At 42.2% G+C, this 22,155-nt stretch overlaps 1 protein-coding gene across 7 annotated transcripts in view; it reads right to left on the bottom strand.

The window, feature by feature from the left end:
* SOCS5 (suppressor of cytokine signaling 5) overlaps positions 1–22,155 on the bottom strand; it is a 94,101-nt gene that overhangs the window by 15,971 nt on the left and 55,975 nt on the right. For 2 of the 7 annotated variants that reach the window (XM_056357308.1, XM_056357309.1), the window contains exon 1: positions 19,170–19,332. The exons of 4 other annotated variants lie outside the window; for them this stretch is intronic. The gene's annotated coding sequence lies outside the window, so the exon portion shown is untranslated. Of the gene's footprint in view, positions 1–19,169; positions 19,333–22,155 lie in introns of those variants that run through there. One more of the 7 variants, XM_056357307.1, reaches the window with a different exon arrangement.

Here is a 22,155-nt window from a genome sequence, read left to right as displayed (position 1 = left end):
TCATTCAGTTGCAAATTGGCTATTTTGCAAACAGATAGTTTCTGTGTTCTGGGATCAATTTATACCGTTTTAAGAGTCTTATTTCTTCTCACTACATTTTTCAAAACCTCAGCAGCCTGCCTAATGCTTCTCCCTCACCACTGTACCCTTGCCCCCCACCAGTTTACAAGCATCACTTTTACACAGAGAGCTCTTCTCATGCACCCAGCTACTTCCCATGTTTCCTTTCTATCTGACCAAACAAAAGATCATATTCTCTAATACAAACTAGCTAGCTGCAACTACTTAAAATTGATATATAAAGTTCTACTTGTCCTTCTCTAGCGATGTATCTACAATGACGACTACATAGGAAAACGCAGTATTGTTATTCATAGAATTTGCAAGACACGTAAACAAAGCCACCCTTCCTTCCAATTTGAGTGAAATGGGACCCAAAAGTTCAAAAGTTTCTCAAACTACAACTGAGAAGAGTGACAGCCTAAGCTGTCATTTCTTAGGAACTACATTAAGGGAGTTAGTGTTAACCTGAAGACTAAATATTGCTACATGCACTTAAAAAACCCTCCAACAAACAAAACCTCTTGCTAAGTTGCTCAGTTCATTAATTTGCCATTTCTGATTAAAATTAAAAACTCACTGAGGTTTTATGGACACCATCTGCATTTTTTGTTCATTGCTAACATTACTGGAGCAAAGCCCTTCATAGAAGCAGGGTCATATGCACATGTAAAAGACAACACAACTCATGAAAATTCCCCAACTAAAAATGATCTTGTCTTTGCAGCAATGTAAGTGACTTTAAATGTTTAAAAATATGAAACATTTCATTGTAATTCACAGTTCAACTATATTAATGGATGACCTATAAATTGGTCTAACTCCCTTGTGCCACTGCAATACTTAAGAGAGGTTAAACTTTAAGCTACTGAGAAGAGAATTGCTGGACCAGCCTGGTGTTTTCTCCAGCTACAGCTATGCTCTACATCAAGCAGAAGGTGGCCTGGGACGGACAGTTCTGATAGCATCCACAAACTTATAAGGTGACCTTCATAATGACTTAACTACCAGCTTACATTCTTTCATGCCTGAAAATTAACAAGTAAATTCTATCACTACAGCACCACTGGCAACCTTAGATCAGTTTCCGTATAAAATGTGTTTTCATAAAATAGAAGCATATTTGAATAACTGCAGAATGACACCAGGGGATTTAACCTGCAAAGTATTTGGCAAGCAAGGGGTTAAAATCCTGCCTAAGACTACCCCACAGCTGCTGTCAGCAGTCAGGCTTGTCAAGAGAAGCTCTGGGCTGTCTTGACAAGACTAATTGGCAGCAAGCACCTGGCTCCCTAGGCTGGGCCGGGGTAGGTAGAAGAATATAAACCCTGCAAAGAAGGAGGAGAAGAAGCTGAAAGGCTGCCAGTAGGTCTAGCCTGTTTCATGTTTTCACTTTGATCCGCAGGCAACTTTATTCTAGACTATACCCAGTTAAGAGCTATCAGAAACATTTTTCTGCAACTTTCCAGCTGAAAGGAATTCATGCTTTATGGTTCTGTACCTGCAACCTCTGCCACAGAGCACCCACCGAGCCTTGCTGTGCTGGGTCATGCTGCGGCACAGCCAACTGCAACATCAACGCTATTACTAAACTGCAGTGGAATTAAAATGTTGGTTTTCAAAGGCCACCAAATATTACCTTAAAGTTGTTATTATAACTTCAAAATGATGGACTAGTATGCCAGAAAGTCAAAACTAAGAGCATCCTGGATATTCTGTATATTGGACATATAAAGCATGTGCAATGACAGCTTATGACACATAGCAAATTACAGTGCATCTTTAAAGAAATAATTTAAAAAAAACCAACTAAAACACACCCCTAACATTCTGGAAACTAGCTAAAAGTAGGCTGCATGAACAACTTCAAATAGGTCTTCCAGACCCTTAGAACATATTTTGGCCTCTAATAGGAATCATCATTTCAGCAAATTTGAAGCTTTCTCAAATTCTGCCCTTTGTTTTATTGCAATATTAAAAGCCAAGTAAAAAAACCCAAAACAATTACAGCATTAGCCTTGCAGTTTCTCCCTCTGAGGCAGGGAGATTTTTCTTAGGAGTAAGGGAAAAAAACCCCACATACCCATTTGTTAGCTTTGCAGTGTTTTATATTATTGAACCAACAAGTGTCTAATTATATACACACACACAAATTAATATAAATAAAATATATACATGACATCAATATACTTCAGATTTATTTTATTTTTTGTGCAAGACAGTTTAAATATAAATACTGAAAAGTCAGAACTAAATTTCTTCAAAGCAAAGTCCTCAGCAGTGACTTTATCTGTGTCTCTGCCAAGTTTCATGTTTTAGGCATTTTACTTTTAGCTTGCTAGTCAAGAATTCCAACAATGTACAGCCGCACGAATATTTCCATAACTTGGAGATTTAGAAGCATTAAAAGTCAGTCAGTACTTGTACATAGTCTCCGTATGAAAGACATTTGAATCAATAAGTGCTAATGCAGAATTATGGTGTTCGTGAAAACAAGAGATTGTAATGGAACCACTTGACAGTCAAAGCACTGGTATCACTAGAACAAACCCACCCTAAGAGCCATGGTATGCCACTCTGTTTTTAACTGAACATGTTATATAAACAATTGCACCCTTTCTTTAACTAGCAGTGATGTTGAACAGTACTAATATCATGATCCATTATCAATCATTAAAAAGAAAAAGCTCACAGTAATGAGATTATAAATGATCAAGTTTACAGTTACCGCTCTAACAATAATAAAAAATGTTTCTTAAAGTGACTGGACAGTAAAGGATCCAGCTCTTTGTAATACCTGCTCTCTTTTTGTGTCCTGCAACTTTACATAAAAAAGACTATTAAGTAAATTTAAAGGGTCTCTTGGTTTCTGCTCATAAGCAAGGAGACTTCTGTGTGGTTTTTTGTTTTGTTTTTTGTTTTTTGTTTTAAAAAAAGTAGTAACACTTTTCTTGTGCCATGCAAAACAGGAATGCTTGTGATCCAAAACATAGCATCAGGGCATACCATAAAAGCTCCAAGCAAAAAATCTCTTCACATTTGTAAAAGTAAGACTATGACTATATGCACAGGATATGTATTAAAAAGACTGGACAACCACTGATAAGAAAATTAGGTCTGTCTTTCCTTTTCAAGAGCATCTACTGCCTCAGTCCAGTACAACTGCGGTTTATGTTACTATCTTACCTCTAGGGAGCTGGATCCTATTGCATAGTAAGCTGCAAAGGAAGCAATACTTTTTGTCAAGATGTGGCTACATCTTTCTTCTTGGCCTTACATAATGCAATCAGTTACATCAAAACTATTTGACTGAAATGCTTATTCTAGCAAAGAAGCATCTGTGTATGTTGAGTAAGTGAGCCCCCACAGGATAAGAATTTTCTGAGAAAAAAAATGTACGTTCTTTGTTAGCTCCTAAAGTCTTCTGAAAATATACAAATGCTTTGCCTTGTGACGCCCTCTATCTAGTCCTAAAGCTGACTCGTTTTCACTAAGGATTGTCGTACCACGACCTGGTCATAGATCAATAACCCACTGGTTAGCTTATGTGCATTCCTATTAATCAACAGGAAAATGGCTTATCTGAAAAAGGCAACTCACTAACCTGTGACACCACTGTAATACCCCCACACAACAGCTCATTCAGTACTGAAAAGTTGCTAAATGTCTATGGGCTCCTATCTGGTAGGGGTAAGTATAAGGAATATATAGGTGTATGCAGGAACTCCAGGAAGATGCAGCAAAGGAACGCACTAGCAAAATTAATCTTTACCACAGCACTACCAGCTGCATGAGACTAATAAAACAAATAGTCCTCTTTTGCCCTTGATCAGAACTACGGAACCAAAGAGTCAGTTGCATGAACGGTTTAAGAGACTGCATTTCATGCAGAGTTTGCAGCACCACATGAAACTGAGTAAACCTGAATCAGGCGATTATTACTGGATGATGAACATTTCAGAGAGCAGGTATTTAAAAAAAACCACCAAAACCCAGTAACAACAACAAAACCCAACATAAAATGGACTACATAAAACCAAACAAACCCCCAAACACAATGGGGACAAAGTGAGTGAGTGATGCTATTTCATCATATCAGCTTCAGATCATAATTTACCATCCCCTGCACAAAAGGAACAGAATAGCACAGGTCTTTCTAGGGTGTTTCTCGTTAACAGATTTTAGCCATAGCCAGGGCATCCGAAGGGTGATAGTCCATGATAACTAACCTACCATTGCTTTGCTGCTATTAAAAGGGATATTCCTGCTTCCCTTGCATCCCTTTGCATCAGTTCCAACACTCATCTAACCTCTATTTTCCACTATAAGCTAATTAATGGAACCACCAAACAGCACTTCAGCTAGGAAAAAGAAGCCAGAAGAGGCAGTGACAGCACGAGAGTAGGAGAAGAGAGAAAGGGAGAAGAACCACCTCTACCAGCAGCAGCAAGCTGTTAACACTGGTTTAGCCATTTCTGTGAAACCCCATTCTTTAATGTCAAACCAGATCTCCTTATACGAGGAAAGACATTTTATTAAATGAAAGATCAGATGAAAGTCATACTTGTGCAGCAAAATGATGAAATGAAGCCTTGAGACCAAGATTCATCTAGAAAAATACTGTACATTTTCAAAGATCCAGGATTTTATAATTTATTACCATCACCTAACACCTCCCATTATTAGACCATGTTCAGTGGCTTTCAGATTTGGTCTGAATTTTACAGGCTGGGTAGCTACCTAACACAGTTCTTCAAAGTTGAAGTTATTGTAGGAATACTGTCCAAAAAAGTTACATTCCAGCTGTCTTAAAAAAAACCAAAAAACCAAAACCAAACACCATCAACAAAACCTTCTCATCCTAAAAATTCAGGACGTGTGGACTTGGCTCAGTTTGGAACTCCTGAAGAAAAAAACCTTTCGGTTCATTGTCTCAGTAGTCCTTCCAGATTTTATCTGTTAAGGTCTCTAAAAAAACAAAATCAGATTGAGCTTTTCTGGATGACTGTCACAGCAATCAGTACTGACCAAATGTGTATACCCTACTCATACGAAGTGATTGAGTACATTCCCTACAACCCACAATTACACATTAATATGACAAGTGGCATCCTTGTTATGCTTAGAAGTAACATATCTGCTCACATACAGAAGAAGCCAAGCTTTAGCCCACTATGGAAACCTCACCTTCTCTGCAAAAAGTCTTAACAAGGTCAAAGTCAGTCAAGAATACAGATTCTGGAGGTACTGTGGAGATGATGGGACAGAAAAGGAGAAGGGAGCTGACATGCATCAGGACTGTCGCACTGAGATTTCCCACCTGGCTTTGTGCCGTAAGATCCCCCCCTCAACTGCCTAATTAACCGGGGACAATTCTGGTTCCCAGCTTACTGCAGTCCAGAGACGTACTTGAAAGAAAAATCCTGCTGAGTACACAGAGTGCAAACAGGCTCCTGGGAATTCCACAAAGAAATGTTGTCACATCCAGATGACAATTTTTTCAAAAACAGAATTGCCTCCATTTTGGCAGATTTTCATGTAAAATTAAAACATTACAGCTCAGCCAGAGGCCACCCACTGACAAATTTCAAGTAGATGTTCCAGTTCAGAGGTGCACTACAATATTTCAAAGAGACTGCCATAAAAAAATGGCACAGACAATTATTCTAGTTTTGTTTCGGAAAACAGATGAAAAATTTTGGCTGAAAGCTTTAAACAAAATTAAACTCAAGGCAAAGAGAAGGCTTAAAGTATTTCAGTCCAAAAGATTAGAGTTCAGCGAAGTTATAAACAACTGAATACAGCATCTCTTAAAAATTTTCTAACACTTCCTATTATCTATGGATGTAAGGGATGAAGGAAGAACACCAGTGGTAACAATGACTCATGTGTGAACTCCCATTCTCACTTACGCAGCAATGCACTTTGCTACAGAAGTTTACAGCTGCGCAACAAAATAGGACACTTTGTCAATGATACAGAATCACAACTATTCAGATTGTCCATTATGAAGCTGCACACTGATGGGTGAACAACTAGATGCTCTCAGAGCTATTTGTATAATGGCCAATGTCAGGTTCAGTGAAATGACAGAGCAAACAAATAAAATGCAAAACTATCTGCCTTTCTAAAAATTCTAACTATTTGATTACTCATTGAGACCAGGTAACACTAACAGTCTATGCCATCCTGTTTTCTCCAGAAAACATTGCATGAAAGGCAAATCAAAGTGACCTTTGCAAGCTTCAAGAGATGTTACACTCAACCGGAAGGCTTCACAGCCTTGATCTTGTACATTATACTCCATCTGAAGAGTACCGAGTGGAGGCAGTGAACAAGAAAGTGAAGCACCATGGACATAAAGACAATATTCTCTTAAGTTACTACTGAAAATCGAGGACTTTTAGGTCCCTGGTAAGCAGGAGCTAGAGTCCACAAAGACTAGGTAAGGCCCCTCAAAGAGTCTGAAGAGAAGCACCACCTCAACAGTAAGAAAACACAATGAGCAGGAGAGATTTTATTCACTCTTCTGACTCTCTTCCAAGCAGTCCTGGACATTCTGTTTAACCTCAAATCATATATAAATAAAAACAGAAACAGCCATGGCTGCTAACTCTTTACATCATGTTACCATTGTTCAGCTCCCACTACGGGAAATTAAAGCTATCTCAGGTACCACGAGAGGAGCACTACACGCAGCTAGCCTAAAACTGGAGTGCCTGTGAATACAGCTACACCTGCTCCAAAGTCATACCTGTGTCTGAACACTGGCTGCTTGTTGTTGGGGTTTTGTTTGTTTTATAGAACAGACTATTACATTTGAAAGGGGCGATCATCTCGTACAACTGCCTGACCAATTCAGGGCTGACCAAAAGTTAAAGCATGTTATTAAAGGCATTGTCCAAATGCCTCTTACACACTGACAGGCTTGGCGCATTAACTACCTCTCTAGGAAGCCTCTTCCAGTTGTTTGACCACTCTCTCGGGAAAGAAATGCTTCCTAACGTCCAGTCTAAACCCCCCCAGCACAGCTCTGAACAATTCCCACACATCCTATCACTGGACCCCAGGGAACAGAGATCAGCAGCTCCCCTCCACTTGCCTTCCTCAGGAAGCTGCAGAGAGCAACGGGGTTGCCCCTCAGCCTTTTTTTCTCCAAACTAGACAGGCCCAAAGTCCTTAGCTGCTCCCCATAGGACATGCCTTCCAGCCCTTTCACCAGCTTTGTTGTCCCCCTCAGGACACACTGAAGGACTCTAATGTGTTCCCCCAACAACAGACTTCCATGGCCATATGTCCTTGCTACCTCTCGAGAGGGAAGGAAGATGCAAATGCTGCAATTATTCTTTTTACAGCACCACCTGGCTGGCACCACATCGCAGCCCAGGGATTGCACACAACTGTTTCCACCACCACCAGTGGTTGTGCTACTACTGACACGCTGTAAGCTTCAGCTCTGCAGAGTCCAGACACACAGAACTTGATTTCACCTCAGTCTACAATACACTCCTTCGCTGCTGCTCCTCACCAAGAGGCTCCAGTCCCATCTTTTTCACGTGCGCTCCCGTATGACAACCAAAGTACATGAATACAGTTTACTCCTATCTACTTAATTCCTGCACATATAGAATAGGTATGCTTGCAAAGCCTTCTGAGTAGCAATTTTCTGCGTGCATTTTTTTGAGCCCCAGGCTTAGCTCCTGCATAGAGGCATTTAACTGCCTATGCTGCCTTGAACGTTGGAAGTACAATCACTTCCCATTAGAGCTAAATACATGGTTCAACTCCAAAATTAGTAAAAAGATTATGAAATACACATGCAAAGCTAAATGAGTAGAAAACAAGAATCAGAAGCACTGGATTCATCTATGCTTAAGGGATTTGCAAACACTGCTGTATCAGTAGGCTTATCTAGTATGATTTTTGTAACAGAGAGGTAGCTTTGTACATTGACTTTTTTCGTCCCCATTTGGCTTCCATCGCTGTCCCAAATCAAAGACTAGAATTTTTGCCAATGTAGCTGTACTGTAACACCACCATAACTCCAGCTGTATGCAAACCATGAGGGTTTCTGACAGCACAGTAACGACAGCTAAGATTACTCTTCCATGCTAATAACAAACTCAGTTACATTTCCAAAGTGTTTCTCTCTAGATCATTCCTTATACCAGTACTATGGTGTTTTTATAAAAGAAAAGTGCATACTGAGCATTAGAAAAATTTACAGGCATTAATGAAACCACAGAACTAAACAGAAGACACATATCAGCTGAATACCATTACACACTATTCAAGGACTAACATACGTCATCCTGCTGCCACAGAGCACCACCACTGTTGCCTCCTTGGCCCCTCCAGGATGCTAAAGGAATGTGCATAAACTAGTTAGGCAGAAGATAATTAATGCTGTTAGGTATGTCATCCATGATATCAGCATACTTAAACAACTGTTAACTTACTGTCCTCTCTGAATTCAGAGTAAGTTGAAAAAAGACAGGGTACCATGCTTTAGAGATGACAACCCCACTGTTGGCAGGAAGCTAGGAGACAGCAGGCTTTAAAAACACCTTGACATCAACTGGCTTTAAGAGTGAAAATTAAAAAGCTTCCAGAAAACTGCTATTTTACAAGTAAGCTGTACCCCAATAACTTTCTCACTGAATTAAATCAGTTTTATACTTTCTTGAGCAACAGCTCTAAATAGGTCTACCAATTACCTAGGTAACAGAGTTTTCAAAACCTTACTAGCACCTACTCCTATGTTTGCCTTTGGCAGAAAAAAAGTTTTTGACTCATTTTTATGTTCAATTAATCCACAGTCACATTCTTCATAGAAAGACTGCTGGAAAACCTCAACTTGCTGGAAACAGTAACTATAATTACTGACCCTCTTCAAATAAGCCAAAATTAAATTGCAAAGTAGATTTTTTGGCATTAGAGCTGTAACTTAATGGTACAAAGAAAAGCAAGTCTGTGAGTAACAGAAAAAACCAAGCCCAATATTTGTGAGAACTCGGAAAATGAGATACAAGCAGTGAGTTCACAGGAAAAAGTTGAGAATGGACCTTGAACAAGACTAGCCTCTTTCTAGATTTGTACTGCATAACAAAAAGGGCAGAACTATTTCTTTGCACATCTTTGCTGTATCAAACTTCTGTCAAACAAAGCATTAATGTTAAAAAAAGAGGAATATAGTTTTATCAAATTTCATAGTAATGAACAAGTTGTAAACCACAGCTGTATGGCATTTTATCTCCTTACATAACAATATTCTCTTTTGCCCACAATTTTCAGGTTTGCTTTACTCGCTGATCTCTGGGATTGTGAGGAAAGAAAAAAAATAATCTTAATGCCTCTATATTTCTCAGGAAAACAGAAAATGCCAATGCAAGTGTCCCATTAAGAACCTTGTGTGACATTACACCTGTCTGTCAATGAAACTGGCAAAGTACAGGGATGACCTACCACGCGTAGATATACTATTAGTATACCACGTTAGCTTGACTAGCATTGAGATGATTGGCTTATGCTACAAAATTGATTAATCTCTCATATTTGACTGAAGTTTAAAAACTGTTATAGAATTCATGGGCTATGTAGATCTTTTGCAGTCTTTCTTTTACACAGTCATAATAAGGGAAATATTTGCATAACAAAAAACCCAAATTCATAATATTATAATTTTTGAGCCTATAAGGAAGAATTTATAGGACTAACACTAGTCATATCTTAAGAACTATTTATACAATAAGTCTAACTGCAAATCTTCAGCTTATCTATTGTCATCTATGATGCTCAGGGAGACTATTTTCTACCAAAATAAACCAACGGTATTGATGAAAACAGGGCTGTGTCTGGAGCTTACTACTAACAACGATTTCCAAATATCAGTTAAATATAGACAGCCTCAGAAAGACAACTGAAGATGCATTACTATGCAAATTTTTTCCATTCTTAAAACTGTGATCAAAACCAGTTGCAAAAAAGCCAAACAGCACCCACCATTAAAAAAACCAAATGAACAAAAAAAAAAAAAAAACCAACCCCAAACCAACAAAAACCCCAAACAGTGATAAACAGATGTGAGGAAGAGACAAACCAAAAAATGCACAAAAGATGGGAGATTTCAAACTTTCAGACCACTTAAGAGTTAGCCCCTAGAAGCTGGCTTCTAGACCTAGTTCTGGAAACAAGTTTAATCAACAAAATTCAGTTTTGCTTCAATTACATACATTACTATACATACAGTGAACAAAATGTTTTTCCAAAACCACATGCCATGCTGAATCTATGTCCAAACCTTAATCTAAAATAGAAGATGACTACTACTTTTTCAGACACAAATTACTGGTCTGGACCTTATGACCCCTAACCTCATTTATTCTGTTCACAATTGTTAGACAAGTATCAAAATAGAAAAATTGTTCAATGCAGCGGTCATCAGTCATCCACATAAGCAACTCTGAGCTATAGATGAGTGTAATTACTTGACAGTTTTGAACTTTAGTCACATTCCTTCTGACAAAAACACTGAAAATTCTTTAACAGATGCTTCACTCCGAAAGGAGTTTGGAAGAATAAAACCAGGTCATATGCATATAAGGACTAACAGTTCTACCAACAAAAACACTAAATCCTCTAACAGATGCTTCAGACCCCAAGGAATTTGAGCAGACAAAACCATATCACTTGCACATGAGAATTGACACTGGTCAACCCAGACTCTCAAGGCAAAGCAGTTTTCTCCCTTCTTACTGCACAACTGTTTCAGCATTTTAAATATTAAAACTTTTGTCAAGATCCCCGGATTTTCCCTTCCGAGTTGGGAAACAGTAGATCAGCAGGTCAATCTGAAAGAGTCCTTGTATTTACTCAAATAAATTTGCTAGGATACAATTCAATGGGCAATAAAAATACCTCTATATATAGACTACCATGTGGATTTACTGAACTTGCAAACATTTTAATTGAGACATGAAAGCACCACAGAAGACCATAAGATAAGTTATATTGGAATTGTCATGCTGGAGGACTAATTGCTAAGTTATCTTTATAGTAAAGAGCAAAAAATTATTTTCATCCTCAAAATAAGTGACTAGGAATTAGAAAAAAATCAGTATTTCTAAAATATGTTAAGCTTCCAGAATAAACATAGGTTTTCTTCAAATGTCCATTTCAAACATTCCCTTCTAAAGACAACTAAGTCAAAAGAAACCAACAATCACAATGCCATAATCCAAGATGGAACAGAATGTTGTTAATTGCAAAACAGGCTATAAGATAATGCTGCCAGCAAATACTAACAGGCAAATGATGTACTCCTGAAATACAGTAATGACATGTAACATAAGAACAACCCAGACCATCAAAGTGTACACCTAGAAGAAACCTGTCTGGCCAATACATGCTGCTCAGCAAAGAATAAAAAAAACAGGTGAAGTATTTATTAACATACCCCCAACACCCTCTCCCAGGGTCAGTACTTTGCATTTCAGGGCCTTAAACACAGAGACAGTACCTCTGCATTCTCCAAGATTATATTATCAGAAATTTTAATCTCATAATGTTAATACAAATTATACATAATAATTTAGATTACATCTGTAAGAACAAGAGGTCTTGTTGTCAAATTTCTTGCTTCCATAAATAAGGCATCCAGATCTTAGGGACAATAATTATGAGGAACTTCTTCAGTAGATAAACTACATACATATTTGAAGATAAAGCTGGTCTGATACTGAAACTTTAAATCCAATTTATATCCAAATCTACCCAGCATTGTGACTATCTGTATTAAGGTCTTGACTTACTATTAATAAATAAATAAAAATAAAGCAAAAATCAAAGCTGACCATGTTTGCTGCCAAAGTGGTAAAGAATGTCAAATGCCCAGATGAGTTAAGCCACTGGGGCTGGCGAGAACTTGCAGAAATACCTGGTGAGATCTTGGCAGCAGAAACTTTGCTCGCTGGTTTCAAGAGACTTTTCTTACATTAAAGGTGTGGCTAGATGAGACGGACTCCAGAGAGAACAAGTCACTGCAGTCTGAAGGGACAACGCTACACCATCACCCGCCGCCCTGCACCCCCTCGTGCCAGCACACCCCAGCCCGCTGTCAGGCCAACGCCAGCACTCGGCGTTGGTCTCCCTCAACAACCATTACCGACTAACCCTGAAGAAAAAGGATAACATCGTGGATTAAACAAACTGGTTGACTGGTTGAAATTGAGAAACTGTGTCAAAGAATCTGGGGACTCCAAATGCATAATAACGCAGGTACAATTTAGGACAGGTCAGACAGAAGCTTTATTAACTATGATAACAGTGAGGGAACATTAACAGCATCTCTCTGGGTTCTCTGCCAAGTGATCACAGAGACCCAACCTATATACTATTTCAGAAAAAGGAAAAAGGCAAGGAAAAAAAAATAATCATTTAAACGTTAACAAAACCAGCTACCCAGCCCTGGAAGCGATGGACTCCTCAAGTCCCTTGCTAAACAGCCACAATTCTAATGAGGACTCAAGCAGTAATGTGACAATATGGAGAGATGGCTCTTAGTGGAGCCCATAAGAGTGGCACAGCCACCCAGTATTACCCTAGCTCAGATGTCAGGAGTTGGAAACAATCACAAGACTTTTACTTGAAAGGAATACTCTTTTTAGTACAGATAACCTTTTAGCCAGACCTCTCAGTCTTAAGTATTAATAATTTTACCACCACAACTGTCTGGCAGCTTAAAAATACATAGTTATTTTCCTCTTCCAAGCCCTGAGTAAGGCCAATGAATGAGAAATGAGATCAACCAAATCTAAAAGACACAAGCAAATAGAAATTTCAACTTATTGAGCAAATTTTTAAATAGAAAATGTGTTTTGATAAAATTGCTGGTTTAACTACTCATCCAGCACATCTGAAGTAATAAACTACACACCAATTTTAAAATGCTATTTGTGTATTTAATTGAATTCCACTTTCTATTCACATGAGGTTTAACATGTTTAAAAAAAAGGTATGTAATTCACCATTCCCCAACAGAAATGTGAAAATTAAAGATCTAAAAAAACAAAGCATCAGCTAAGCAGTGGAAGTGTTTAACCAAATCTATCACACAGAGATTTCAGTCAACTGCAGATTAAAGATAATATGCAGTCTAAAATTAATTCACTTTATCCACATGCTACTTCAAAAGAGTAAGAGACCTCTTACTGCACTAGTGGAATGATTAAAATACTTCCTTCTTCACAGAGGCCAAATGTAAAAGCTCTCTGAATACAAAGTTTAGTAATGGGTGCTTTTTCCATAAGCGAGTCAGTAAATCAGACTCTGCTGCACAGGCCTTACTGCAAAACCAAAAACCTAATATGAAAGCAGATGTACCTAAGCGGACAGAATTCAAGGTATCTTGCAGATGGAAGCCTAGCCTTCTTTTCAAGAAACAGGATACCTGCAGGCCTGCCCTATTAAACATGCTCATCCTTAGCTAGACAAGTTCCATGAAGAAAAAAATTAAGTCAAACTGGCATAAGCAATCACTACAACCTAAACTTTTGTTATTAAAGGCCAAATATTCCAAGATACTATCTTGATCGGGTTTTATCACAGCCTTGATCAAACCTAATTCATTCAACTGCAGTCTCTGAGTCTCTACTAGCCTAACGGAAACATGTCAAAGGTGCTAAATGCCAGGACTTTTTATCCCAGAATTAGAATTCTTAATCCTGTGGCTAACATTTGGGCCTTGAGCAATGAGGCCCAAATGATTTAATCTGGGAGCCAGGCTGACAATTGAATTAATATCAGAATCCATTCTTTGGAGGAGGAACAAAAATGTTATCAGATCTAGTACTGCAGAAAAAAATATTTTCTATTAGTTCAACTGCACTTAAAATTTTTAAACAATCTTTTAAATTTCACCTCTGTAAATGTACTCTAATCAGAAATTGCTGAAGCACTTCTAAACACTGTAAAAGCTTCTGCCTTTAAGAAACTGGTGCCTGGCGTAAGCATTACAATATGTATTGCAATGCCACAATATTCTAAGAATGTTCCACGCATCTTCAACAATGAGAATATTTATTACAAAAAACCTTGAGTTTACGAAAGGGATCTTATGCACTGCACTGATTTTTTTCTTATTCTGCTACAGCAAAAAGAAAAGCAAATTCCTGACCTCTTTGATTCTTCGACTACTGTAGAGACCTAAACTTTCACAAAAAAAGGACTAGTGGTTTAAATACTTCAACTGATAACACAATACATAACCAAGTAGTACACCTAACCAGAAACACACCGTATATGGCTACATAAAGAAAATACTTCAGAGTCCTCAAGAAGTATTACTTATCTGGGAAGCCTCCATCTCCCCCCTCCTCCTTATCCCAATCTCTCAGATAGGCTTTAAATGTTTTGCAGCTGTCCAACATTAAGGCTGAAGAATTCAACAACCACGACTGTGTAAAAGCACAGGGCAAAAAGCAACTACCATGTTATCCAGGAATTTGGGACCAGTTACAGATCCAGAAAAGGTTCCTGACTGCAAACTTCTTTAACAAAATCTGGATAAGGTCCCAAGAGCAGATAAACCTGTAAAATTATTCTTTCTTCCTTCCAGATAATTCTTCAAAGGAGTTTCTACCATATAAACTAGTGCAGACTATGCATAACTACATTGAGTTTTAGCCAACCTCTCACAGCCAAAAATATCAACCACCACCACTGCACACATTTTCTTACTGAGATTTTCAGAAGGTCTGCATAATCTTATAACCGTGAAGTTAGCGAGCCATTTCATATTTCCTGAAACTAAACTGCACATTAGATGATTCACCAATTAGTGTATTCATGAAGCTTTAAAAAGCAATCAAAATTTCATTTTTTTTGTTGAAAAATTTAACAGAGATGTCCAGCTGTATGCATGGAGAGAGCATGTGGGCTTTTCTCCTTTATTTAACTTAACTAACAGCTATGTTAGCTGGTGAAAAATATTCAGTGTGTCAGAGTTAATTTATAGAGCTGACAAAGTATAAGGGCTCCAGAAGGTATAGCATACATTTACTAAATTTTAAATACAATATTTTAACTAGATATAGCTCGGAGATTAAAATAAGCTGTCCAACAACCAAACCACACAAACATACAATGTTTCAGGGCACTTATTCAATGGAGCAATTGCATGTTTGTTTCAAACTAATACATACGTTGACAGTATCAGAAAAGCCAATAATCCTTCTGACCCCAAACCCCATGAATCAGCCCACACTTATTTATAACTAGGTAGACATCTTTAGAAGACAGCAGGGATCTCAGTACAGTGCAGGCCATGATCAGATGGAGGGGAGCTGGAGATGCATATTGCTCAACACAACCAAACCTTGTAGTCTTAATGAAGCCTCTAGGCATAAATACCACAACATAATACTAAGTGCTAATTTCCCCTTAAAGGTTGAAGAAACTACCAAAACATAGCTCTTGGGGAAACAAGAGGCAAGGAAATCAGCCTAAAAATAGACAGCTACTCAAGAATTACTTAACTATAGTTACATATATAGAAGAATAACTTCCAATATTTCGGAATCTGAATCAGTATTTTAGGAGTTTATGGCGAAGCCTTTACGTCAAAACTTCTTTCATTCTACAAAGTCAGGAATGTACGTTTTAGCGAAGAAAAAAGGTATGCTCTTTAGATTTTACATTTGTTTTCACAACTAGTAGCAGTAATGAAACATCACCGCTTTAACTAAATCTTAAGACTAGATAAATCTACTCTATGAAAGTTACATGGAGTCACCTGAATCCATGAAGTATCTACCAAAAGCTGATATATTTAGCAACAGGCTATCACAGGACAAGGTGGTTTACAAATTTTACAAATATTAACAGCAATCAGCGCTACCCTTTGATTAGACTGAAATACATTTCTCTCAACTTTACAGATAATTAATGAGACCAGAAAAATGCACGTTATACCATCTTGGGTTATTAGTCCATCAGGGAAATACGTGAATTGCCACATCAAATGTGATGAATGGTCCTCCCAGAACCCTGCTGCAGAGTGACAGGTTTCAGATGTTTCATAACATTAAACCTCCCCCCCCCAACTTTCTAATTGAACACAGTTGATTTCAAATCCCTTCCGTCAGCTCTCTCTTTCTTAGATGTACCTGCCATCATTACAAGAGCAATAGAAGAGAAATTCTAGATATTCCTCCAAGGACTAACCCAGCCATTTTTCCAATGCTGTCACACATATGAAGTCACGTCAAGCTATTGCATGCCACCCAGCTGTCCAAATTCACTAGTTGTTGTATTGCTAATGCAATTCTGAAACCAGAGTAGATGCAAGACATCCAGACCAACTGGAAAACTCAGAACAGATTTCAGCAGCTCAGTCTATCAGGTCTCAAAATTGTTTTGCCTAGCCTTTTTTGTAGTTTGCTTTGGACTGACAAAGAATGCAACCTAAAAGTATAGCTGATTCACTCTGCCATAGTGACTAATGTACAAAATCCACAAAAAAGACAAAACTAGACCTGTTCTGACAGAGACCCTATTGCTTTGATACCAGGTCCACTTCAATATCTTGGTTTGCAGATTGACAACTGAATGAATGAGGAGGTTAACTTGGAAACTTGCCTTCTTTCAGCATGTCACTGTAGCAACTTCATCAACTGGGGATATTCAAGGTAACAGGGGTTATGTCGAGGCTGAAGGCCGCAAGACATCTTCAGTGGGAAGCCTTTAATAGCACAAACCTGTACAACACAAGATCTTGAGCTGTGTGAACCACACCTCAACATTTCTACGCTTGCAACAGAATTTAACTACAAAATTGCCTTAATGTCATCCGTAGGCACAGTGGCCCATGAGAGATTTGAACTCAGCATAAAAGTTATGAGGTCTGAGTAAGGCAAACGGCATTTGGGGGCTATGATGTACTCCATGGTCATTACCTAGTGACACAACCCCAACTTCCCTTCCTGAAAAAGACTTATGAAAGGACACTCCATCCTTCTCAATAATTTGTGGGACTCAAAACTTCCGACACCCATAAATTACTACCTCCATGTTGCACAAATATACTTTGTGGAGTAGAACGGGACTAAAAAGTCTCTTTTGAAAAATACTGTATCTTGGAGTAACTTCCCTAAACTGAAGTTAACCAGGTTTACATGTAAGGAAATTAGGAATTACACCCTCATTGTATAATCCCATAATAAAAATAAAAGCACTTCTAGAAAAGAAGGTCACACTAAAGGGTCCAGCAACTGAACAATTTCCTTCTAGTACTGGGCCTTAACTCATACGATAATAACAAAATTATTAAAGTAAAACGATTCTAAAACTACATCTTAAATGGTAACACGCTTGAAACCTAGTAAAATACATACTGTGGTACTTGCAACCACAGAAGGGTCTTTTCTGCCATTCACTCAGTAGTGGGAGGGGGTGAGGGGCAAGTGCCCTGAAATGTAATTGCTCATCTCTAAGGAAAGTTTAGGTTTTAAAAAAAATTACACAGAAGATGTTAAGGTAAAGTAAAAACTCAAGAAAACAGAACATTCAAATCTATTTGAAGTATTTGAAGCATTCAGATAGTCATGAAAAGGCAGTTTTCATGCTCAATGGTTTAAACCCACAAAAAACCTGTCAAGATTTTCACTCTATATCCAATGCATACTTAATTCCCCTGTCTTCTGAAGGATGCAGATCAATTTGAAATTATATCCAGTCAACTTCCATGCAAACTGATGCAACATACTTATTTCTCAATAAGGTTATATAAATGAAAACTTCAGTAGTACTTTCCATTCATAGCATCTCCCCGCAAACTGTTAGTTCACTTGGGCCACATCTATACCCAAAATATTTTCTTGTTATGGGAATATACTGCACCAACAAAAGCACTCCTGAAGCTGTTGCAAATTACGTGAGAAAAGGCACACCTTTACTGAACTCACAACCAATACCAGAATAAGCTTCAGTGGAAAAGCACTGTATTTGTCACAAGAAGGTATGTGTTGCACGTTCAGGGATCATACCTCACACCATGGGATATGGGTACCCCGTATGATGAGCAGCCTAAAATTTGTAGCTTACAACCATAACCACATTGCAGAAAACTTCCAACAAGCTTGAGGAAGGGGTTGGGGTGTGTGCATGCCTTCTGTGAGCATTCAGGGAATGGAAGCACAACTACTGTACATGCTGCGTTCATAAGAATACGTGATCAGATGATACAGAAACCCGATGAAACAAACATATCAGAGGCAGAAATGTATTTCATGGGATTAAGCTATTGTGATCCAGTGCTAGTGTCGAATTACAGAGTTAACAACAGCAGAAATAACGCGATTTACTGCTTCTACAGTTCCAAGAAGCCATTCATAACTTTAAGCTGCATATGAAGACGACTTCCAAACTTTTACGAGCACTCCCCAGGAGAGCTGCCTGACGAGTAACGTCCCAGCCCCGCGGAAGGGGTTAACGCTAGGCTGTGTGCCCCGAAGACCTGAACGGCAATTTTGCAAGTGCGATTTCCACACGGACAGACGTGCGTGCAAGCCCAGCTCCGGGGGACCGCCGGCCCCTGCTCCCGCTCCCGCTCCCGCACCAGCCCCAGCACTAACCCGGCCGCCCGGCGGGGCCGTCCCGCCGCCGCCCGACACGGGGCACCCCCGGCCGAACGCCTCGGCCGCCGGCACCGGGCTCGGGCTGGGGCAGGTCGAGCCCCCAGCCCCGGGCTTCGCTGCCGCCGCCCGCCCCGGCTTCCCCCGCCTCCCGCAGAAGCGGGCCGGGACCGAGCGGACCTGACACCCCCCCCACCACCGCCCCGGGGCGGCCTTCTCCCCCGCGGGCACCCCGCTGCGCCCCGGCCGAGCCCTCCCCCTCCCGCTCGCCCGGCCCCGGCCCTTCCCCCGGCTCCCTCGGGCGCTGGCCGCCCGCGGCCGGGAGACGGCGGCAGCTCCCCGCCACCCTCACGGACCCGCGGCCTCGGCGGGCGGCAGCGGGGCCGCGGCAGCGGTGGGGAGCGGCCGCCTCCCGCCGCCGGGGGGCGAGCGGCGCAGGTCCCGTCCGCCGAGCCGGAGCCCCGGCCGGGAGGCACCTACCGCTGCGCGGCGGCGGGGGACAGCGACGCCTCAGCGCCGTCCCGGCGGCCCCAACGGCCGCAGCATCCTCCGCCGCCCCGCCCGGGCCCGCCGCCTGCCGCTCGGCGCGGACGGAGCGATTCAGCGGAGCCCCCTCCCCGGCCCCCCTCCGCCGAATGGAAAATAGTTCCCCGGGCCCTGGAGCGGAGAGAGCGGGAGCGACACCTCTCTAGCCAATGAGAGCAGGCCTGGGCCTTGGCAGCGCCAATGCGAGCGGCGGACTGGCTGAGGCGGGGCATCGCCCAGCCTACCGGGCCGCAGTATTCGGACTGACCCGCTAGGCTGTCCCCGGAGAGCCTCCATTGACAACCATCTTGGAGTCGGGCACGATGCCCAATCTGGGAAGGGGCTCACCGGCGGCCATTTTGGGTTCGGGCGAGGGCCGTGGGGAAGGGCTGGGTCACGTGGAGGGGGCCGACGGGAGGAAGCGGCGGGGGAGGGGGCTGCGGCGGCCAGCGGGGTGCGGGGAGGTGCGGTGGGGGGTCGGGCGGGGCCGGGGGTGGCGGCGGCGGTTCCGCTCGGCACTGCCCCGCCATGCGGGGCCGCAGCGCGGCTGGGCCGCTCCAGCAGCGCGCAGGAGCCGCAGTCGGGCCGCGGTTCACCCGTGACGCTCGGCGTTGGAGCAGGAACGGCGGGAGCCGCCCCCGGCGCTTCTCCCCGGAGCGGAGGCCGGGCGGCTCCCCTCGGGCGCCGGTGAGGACGTGCCCGGCCGCCCCGGCCTTGCGGGACAGCCCCCCGCACCGCTCCGGCCCCCCGGGCGCTGGCTCCCCTCGCTCGGCCTCCGGCGGGCCCGGGACGGGCCGCTGCCTCGCACCGGTGGCCCCGCGGCCTTTAGGAAATGGTCGGAGCAGCTCCGCAGCGTGCTCCCGGCGCGTATTTTTGGGTTTTTGTAAAGACATGGCTCATGGCTGACACACCTGCTGTGGCAGCTGCCCGCCTAGGTAATGCCTCCAGCGGCGCTGGCGTTGTACTTGGAAGTCAGACGGTCCTTGCAGGCAGAAGGGACTAGTGCAGTCTGACAGGCAGGGGCTCCTGAGGGCCTGTGGGCATTGCTGGAAGGGAGCAATACCCCATCCAAACCAGTTTCCCTTCTGTATAATGGGGAGCAAATTCATTGCTTGGCTAAAGTATGGATGAAGTCCATTTGATCGCATCAGACAAAGGAATCGCTCCTCGCTGCACCAGTACGAAAAGATAACTTGGTGTTCCAAGTACCAGAGCGCACCTCATCTTTTTGCATCTAGCTGACAAACTGGGATGCTATACAGTACGGAGGGTGGACAGTTAGGTGGGAAAGAAATGGTTAGCTCGTCAGGCTCAGAGGGTAGGGGTCAATGGGTTGCACTCTGCTGGAGTAGCAAGCAAGAGTATCATGGGCCAGTTCTGTTTGACATCTATCTCGGTAACTTTTGAGGAGGAGATGGAGTGCCTGCTCATCACGTTTGCAGGTGATGCCAAAATGGGACAGTGGAAATGCTGGAGGCCACAGCTGCCATTCAAAGGGGTCTAGACTGATGGGAGGAATGGCCTGATGGGAAGTCTATGAAATTCAGCAAGGACAAATGCAAGGAGTTTCCAAAGTCCAGCACCTGGGAAGGAAGAGCTCTCCGCACAGTACAGGCTGGGGACTGGTGGGCTGGGGAGCAGCTTTGCAGAAAAGGATGGGGGTCTTGGTGGACAGCAAGTTGGCTGCAAGGAAGTCCTGTGTCCTGGCAGCAAAGGAGGCCAAGGTCATCCTGCGTTGTACCACCAGGAGCATAGCCAGTAGGCCAGGTAAAATGGTTATCTGTTTCTATTTAGCCACACGTAGAATAGCATGTCCAGTTTTGCATCCCCAAATGCAAGGAAAACTTCAACAAATTGTACCGAGTTCAGTGGATGCCACCAAGTTGTCCAGGCAAAGCTGCAGCACTTTCCCTGTAAGGAGAGGCTGAGGTAACAGGCCTCATTCAGCTTCAAGAAGAGGCAGCTTCAGAATACTTCTGCGTACAGAACCCAGCCTAGCATATATATTACCAGCAAAACCCCCAAAGATGAAATAATACACTGTATAAGCAATTCTGCACCTTGGAAGAGGATGAAAAATATAATGAAACATACATAATTGATGTTAGTTGCATTCAGAATGATACTGATGAAGCCAATGTGTGAATTTACATTTCTAGAACAGGGTAGCACTCATGAAGGATTCATGTGCACCCAGCACAGATGCAGCTAAATTGCCACTTGGCAGTCCCACATAAACAGTGCAAGAAAGAATGAGCCAATAAGTAGTAACAACAGGCAAAATAAATACAGAGCCAGCATAGCTGGGATCTAGTTAGTCTAACAGTTCAGCAAAGGGAAATGCAAAGTTCTGCACCTGGGAAGCCATGGCGCCAGGCCCCCGTACGTGCTGGGGGCTGACTGGCTGGAAAGCAGTTTTGCAGAGAACGACCTGAGGGTCCTGGCGAGCACCAAGTTAAATATGAGCCAGCAGCGTGCCCTTGCCTCCGGAAAGGGTAACAGTACCCTGGGCTGCATTAGGAGTGTTGCCAGCAGGGAGGTCATCCTTCATCCTTCCCCTCTACTCGGCACGGGAGTACCGTGTCCAGTTCTGGGCTCCCCAGTACAAGAGAGATACGGAGTTACTGGAGAGAGTCCAGCAGAGGGCCGCTAAGATGATTAGAGGATTGGAGCTTCTCTCCTATGAAGAAAGGCTGGAAGAGCTGGAAGTGTTTAGCCTGGAGAAAAGAAGGCTCAGGGGATGTCATCAATTTATATAAATATCTGAAGGGAGGATGTAAAGACGACAGAGCCAGGCTCTTTACAGTAGTGCCCAGTGACAGGACCAGAGGAAATGAGCACAAACTGAAATACAGGATGTTGTGCCTGAACACCAGGAAACACTTTTTTCACAGTGAGGGTGACAAAGCACTGGAACAGGTTGCCCAGGGAGATTGTGGAG

Source organism: Falco biarmicus, chromosome 12 (genome assembly GCF_023638135.1).
Source record: "Falco biarmicus isolate bFalBia1 chromosome 12, bFalBia1.pri, whole genome shotgun sequence".
In the NCBI taxonomy this organism is placed as follows: Eukaryota; Metazoa; Chordata; class Aves; order Falconiformes; family Falconidae; genus Falco; species Falco biarmicus.
Note: the sequence above shows the minus strand (reverse complement) of the source record. Positions and strands in the feature narration are given on the sequence as shown.